Source organism: Ascaphus truei, unplaced genomic scaffold (assembly GCF_040206685.1).
Source record: "Ascaphus truei isolate aAscTru1 unplaced genomic scaffold, aAscTru1.hap1 HAP1_SCAFFOLD_767, whole genome shotgun sequence".
NCBI lineage: Eukaryota > Metazoa > Chordata > Amphibia > Anura > Ascaphidae > Ascaphus > Ascaphus truei.
The window spans coordinates 175,001-180,946 of NW_027457102.1; the positions used below are offsets into that span (position 1 = coordinate 175,001).

At 58.1% G+C, this 5,946-nt stretch overlaps 1 long non-coding RNA gene across 1 annotated transcript in view; it reads right to left on the reverse strand.

Moving 5' to 3' along the window:
* The window catches only part of LOC142486179 (uncharacterized), a 15,356-nt gene extending 10,581 nt beyond the window's left edge, over positions 1-4,775 (reverse strand). Inside the window, exon 1 of the long non-coding RNA XR_012798844.1 lies at positions 4,758-4,775. This is a non-coding gene — a long non-coding RNA (uncharacterized LOC142486179). The remainder of the gene's footprint in view (positions 1-4,757) is intronic.
* Between the last annotated feature and the right edge of the window lie 1,171 nt (positions 4,776-5,946).

Here is a 5,946-nt window from a genome sequence, read left to right on the forward strand (position 1 = left end):
GTGTGGCAGTGACAGGGTTACTGAGCCTGTGTGTGGCCGTGAAGGGGTTACTGAGCCTGTGTGTGTGTGGCAGTGAAGGGGTTACTGCGCCTGTGTGTGGCAGTGACGGGGTTACTGAGCCTGTGTGTGGCAGTGACAGGGTTACTGAGTCTGTGTGTGGCAGTGACAGGGTTACTAAGCCTGTGTGTGGCAGTGAAGGGGTTACTGAGCCTGTGTGTGGCAGTGACAGGGTTACTGAGCCTGTGTGTGGCAGTGACAGGGTTACTGAGCCTGTGTGTGGCAGTGAAGGGGTTACTGAGCCTTTGTGTAGCAGTGAAGGGGTTACTGAGTCTGTGTGTGGCAGTGACGGGACTACTGAGCCTGTGTGTGGCAGTGAAGGGGTTACTGAGCCTTTGTGTAGCAGTGAAGGGGTTACTGAGTCTGTGTGTGGCAGTGACAGGGTTACTGAGCCTGTGTGTGGCAGTGACAGGGTTACTGAGCCTGCGTGTTGCAGTGAAAGGGTTACTGAGCCTGTGTGTGGCAGTGACGGGGTTACTGAACCTGTGTGTGGCAGTGACGGGGTTACTGAGCCTGTGTGTGGCAGTGACAGGGTTACTGAGCCTTTGTGTGGCAGTGACAGGGTTACTGAGCCTGTGTGTGGCAGTGAAGGGGTTACTGAGCCTGTGTGTGTGGCAGTGACAGGGTTACTGAGCCTGTGTGTGGCAGTGACGGGGTTACTGAGCCTGTGTGTGGCAGTGACAGGGTTACTGAGCCTGTGTGTGGCAGTGAAGGGGTTACTGAGCCTGTGTGGCAGTGACAGGGTTACTGAGCCTGTGTGTGGCCGTGAAGGGGTTACTGAGCCTGTGTGTGTGTGGCAGTGAAGGGGTTACTGCGCCTGTGTGTGGCAGTGACGGGGTTACTGAGCCTGTGTGTGGCAGTGACAGGGTTACTGAGTCTGTGTGTGGCAGTGACAGGGTTACTAAGCCTGTGTGTGGCAGTGACAGGGTTACTGAGCCTGTGTGTGGCAGTGACAGGGTTACTGAGCCTGTGTGTGGCAGTGACAGGGTTACTGAGCCTGTGTGTGGCACCAACAGGGTTACTGAGCCTGTGTGTGGCACCAACAGGGTTACTGAGCCTGTGTGTGGCAGTGAAGGGGTTACTGAGCCTGTGTGTGGCAGTGACAGGGTTACTGAGCCTGTGTGTGGCAGTGACAGGGTTACTGAGCCTGTGTGTGGCAGTGACAGGGTTACTGAGCCTGTGTGTGGCAGTGACAGGGTTACTGAGTCTGTGTGTGGCAGTGAAGGGGATACTGAGCCTGTGTGTGGCAGTGAAGGGGTTACTGAGCCTGTGTGTGGCAGTAAAGGTGTTACTGAGCCTGTGTGTGGCAGTGACAGGGTTTACTAGAGCCTGTGTGTGGCAGTGACAGGGTTACTGAGCCTGTGTGTGGCAGTGACAGGGTTACTGAGCCTGTGTGTGGCAGTGACAGGGTTACTGAGCCTGTGTGTGGCAGTGACAGGTTTTACTGAGCCTGTGTGTGGCAGTGACAGGTTTACTGAGCCTGTGTGTGGCACCGGACAGGGTTACTGAGCCTGTGTGTGGCACCAACAGGGTTACTGAGCTGTGTGTGGCAGTGAAGGGGTTACTGAGCCTGTGTGTGGCAGTAACAGGGTTACTGAGCCTGTGTGTGGGAGTGACAGGGTTACTGAGCCTGTGTGTGGCAGTGAAGTGGTTACTGAGCCTGTGTGTGGCAGTGAAGGTGATACTGAGCCTGTGTGTGGCAGTGAAGGGGTTACTGAGCCTGTGTGTGGCAGTGAATGTGTTACTGAGCCTGTGTGGGCAGTGAAGGGGTTACTGAGCCTGCGTGTGGCAGTGAAGGGTTACTGAGCCTGCGTGTGGCAGTGAAGGGGTTACTGAGCCTGTGTGTGGCAGTGAAGGGGTTACTGAGCCTGTGTGTGTGGCACCAACAGGGTTACTGAGCCTGTGTGTGGCACCAACAGGGTTACTGAGCCTGTGTGTGGCAGTGAAGGGGTTACTGCACCTGTGTTTGTCAGTGAAGGGGTTACTGAGCCTGTGTGTGGGCAGTGAAGGGGTTACTGAGCCTGTGTGTTGCAGTGAAGGGGTTACTGAGCCTGTGTGTGTGGCAGTGACAGGGTTACTGAGCCAGTGTGTGGCAGTGAAGGGGTTACTGAGCCTGTGTGTGGCAGTGACAGGGTTACTGAGCCTGTGTGTGTGGCAGTGACAGGGTTACCGAGCCCTGTGTGTGTGGCAGTGACAGGGTTACTGAGCCGTGTGTGGCAGTGAAGGGGTTACGGAGACTGTGTGTGGCAGTGACAGGGTTACTGAGCCTGTGTGTGGCAGTGAAGGGGGTTCTGAGCCTGTGTATGGCAGTGAAGGGGTAACTGAGCCTGTGTGTGGCAGTGACAGGGTTACTGAGCCTGTGTGTGGCAGTGACAGGGTTACTGAGCCTGTGTGTGGCAGTGAAGGGGTTACTGAGCCTGTGTGTGGCAGTGAAGGGGTTACTGCACCTGTGTGTGTCAGTGAAGGGGTTACTGAGCCTGTGTGTGGCAGTGAAGGGGTTACTGAGCCTGTGTGTTGCAGTGAAGGGGTTACTGAGCCTGTGTGTGTGGCAGTGACAGGGTTACTGAGCCAGTGTGTGGGCAGTGAAGGGGTTACTGAGCCTGTGTGTGGCAGTGACAGGGTTACTGAGCCTGTGTGTGTGGCAGTGACAGGGTTACTGAGCCTGTGTGTGTGGCAGTGACAGGGTACTGAGCCCGGTGTGTGGCAGTGAAGGGGTTACGGAGACTGTGTGTGGCAGTGACAGGGTTACTGAGCCTGTGTGTGGCAGTGAAGGGGGTTACTGAGCCTGTGTATGGCAGTGAAGGGGTAACTGAGCCTGTGTGTGGCAGTGACAGGGTTACTGAGCCTGTGTGTGGCAGTGACAGGGTTACTGAGCCTGTGTGTGGCAGTGAAGGGGTTACTGAGCCTGTGTGTGGCAGTGAAGGGGTTACTGCACCTGTGTGTGTCAGTGAAGGGGTTACTGAGCCTGTGTGTGGCAGTGAAGGGGTTACTGAGCCTGTGTGTTGCAGTGAAGGGGTTACTGAGCCTGTGTGTGTGGCAGTGACAGGGTTACTGAGCCAGTGGTGTGGCAGTGAAGGGGTTACTGAGCCTGTGTGTGGCAGTGACAGGGTTACTGAGCCTGTGTGTGTGGCAGTGACAGGGTTACTGAGCCTGTGTGTGTGGCAGTGACAGGGTTACTGAGCCGGTGTGTGGCAGTGAAGGGGTACTGAGACTGTGTGTGGCAGTGACAGGGTTACCGAGCCTGTGTGTGGCAGTGAAGGGGTTACTGAGCCTGTGTATGGCAGTGAAGGGGTAACTGAGCCTGTGTGTGGCAGTGACAGGGTTACTGAGCCTGTGTGTGGCAGTGACAGGGTTACTGAGCCTGTGTGTGGCAGTGAGGGGTTACTGAGCCTTTGTGTAGCAGTGAAGGGGTTACTGAGTCTGTGTGTGGCAGTGACGGGACTACTGAGCCTGTGTGTGGCAGTGAAGGGGTTACTGAGCCTTTGTGTAGCAGTGAGGGGTTACTGAGTCTGTGTGTGGCAGTGACGGGGCTACTGAGCCTGTGTGTGGCAGTGAAGGGGTTACTGAGCCTGTGTGTGGCAGTGACAGGGTTACTGAGCCTGTGTGTGGCAGTGAAGGGGGTTACTGAGCCTGTGTGTGGCACTGACAGGGTTACTGAGCCTGTGTGTGGCAGTGACAGGGTTACTGAGCCTGTGTGTGGCAGTGACAGGGTTACTGAGCCATGTGTGTGGCAGTGACAGGGTTACTGAGCCTGTGTGTGGCAGTGACGGGGTTACTGAGCTGTGTGTGGCAGTGACGGTGTTACTGAGCCTGTGTGTGGCAGTAAAGGGGTTACTGAGCCTGTGTGTGGCAGTGAAGGGGTTACTGAGCCTGTGTGTGGCAGTGAAGGGGTTACTGAGCCTGTGTGGGGCAGTGACGTGGTTACTGAGCCTGTGTGGCAGTGACAGGGTACTGAGCCTATGTGTGGCAGTGAAGGGGTTACTGAGCCTGTGTGTGGCAGTGACAGGGTTACTGAGCCTGCGTGTGCAGTGACAGGGTTACTGAGCCTGTGTGTGGCATTGACAGGGTTACTGAGCTGTGTGTGGCAGTGATGGGGTTACTGAGCCTGTGTGTGGCAGTGACAGGGTTATTGAGCCTGTGTGTGGCAGTGACAGGGTTACTGAGCCTGTGTGTGGCAGTGACGGGGTTACTGAGCCTGTGTGTGTGGCAGTGACAGGGTTACTGAGCCTGTGTGTGGCAGTGACAGGGTTACTGAGCCTGTGTGTGGCAGTGACAGGGTTACTGAGCCTGTGTGTGGCAGTGACAGGGTTACTGAGCCTGTGTGTGGCAGTGAAGGGGTTACTGAGCCTGTGTAGCAGTGAAGGGGTTACTGAGCCTGTGTGGGGCAGTGACGGGGTTACTGAGCTGTGTGTGGCAGTGACAGGGTTACTGAGCCTGTGTGTGGCAGTGACGGGGTTACTGAGCTGTGTGTGGCAGTGACAGGGTTACTGAGCCTGTGTGTGGCAGTGACGGGGTTACTGAGCCTGTGTGTGGCAGTGACGGGGTTACTGAGGCCTGTGTGTGGCAGTGACGGGGTTACTGAGCCTGTGTGTGGCAGTGACAGGGTTACTGAGCCTGTGTGTGGCACTGACGGGGTTACTGAGCCTGTGTGTGGCAGTGACGGGGTTACTGAGCCCACACCGAGTATCTGTGCGGCCCACCCAGTGTGTCCCGGTTACGGTGGCGGTGAGGAGGATGCGGCAGCGGGTAAGTACTCTCTGTGTGAGTGAATGCTGCCAGGTGATTGGATGAAGGGCCGCATAGGGTTTGAATGAAGGAGGCGGGGCTTAGAATGCCGGCCGGGATGAAGGGGATTGGTCGCAGGCAGGTTAGAGGAAGCCGGGGGCGGGGCTTCCGCTTTGTGCAGAGCACACGGTGAGTGTGTGTGTCTGCCTCCCCCCGCTCCTCTGCGTGCTGCGCGGTGTCCCCCACCGGGCGGGCAGCCGCAGGGACCCCGGAGCAGAGGCGCTCACCCCCCTTGCCGCTCACCCCCCTTGCCGCTGACCCCCCTTGCCGCTGACCCCCCCTTGCCGCTCACCCCCCTTGCCGCTCACCCCCCCTTGCCGCTCACCCCCCTTGCCGCTCACCCCTTGGCACTCCCCCCTTGCACCCTTGGCGCTCCCTTTGCCCCCGGTCCGCATGGTGCGGGAGATGGGTGCGGGAGATGGGCGTGGGGCCGGGCAGTGGTGGTACGCTATCGCTGGCGGGTGCAAGGGGAGGCTCAAAAGCAGGCCTTTCCTCTGTCCCCCGCCCCCCCCATCCATCGCTGTACTCCACTTTGTGTATATGTGTGGGGGGGGGGGGGGGGGAGTGTGTGTGTATGTGTTGGGTGGACTGTGTGTGTGTGTGGAGCGGAGGGGGAGTGTGTGTGGGGGGGGGAGTGTGTGTGTGTGGGGGAGGGAGTGTGTATATGTGTGGGGAGAGGGGAGTGTGTGTGTGTGTGGGAGGGGAGTGTGTGTGTGTGTGGGGGGGGCGAGTGTGTGTGGGGGGGGAGTGTGTGTGTGTGTATGTGGGGGGAGAGTGTGTGTGTGTTTGGGGGGATGGAGTGTGTGTGGTGTGTGTGTGTGTGTGGTGTGTGTGTGTGTGTGGGGGGGGGGGAGTGTGTGTGTGTGAGGGGGGGAGTGTTTGTGTGTGTGTGTGGGGGGGGGGGTGTGGTGGGAGGTGTGTGTGTGTGGGGGGGAGAGTGTGTATCTGTGGCTGTGTGTGTATCAGTGGCTGTGTGTGTGAGTCTGTCTGTGCAGGCCAGCAGTGACTGTGTGGGTGTGTGTGTGTGGTGGGAGGTGTGTGTGGTGGGTGTGTGTATGGGGGGGGGAGTGTGTATCTGTGGCTGTGTGTGTATCAGTGGCTGTG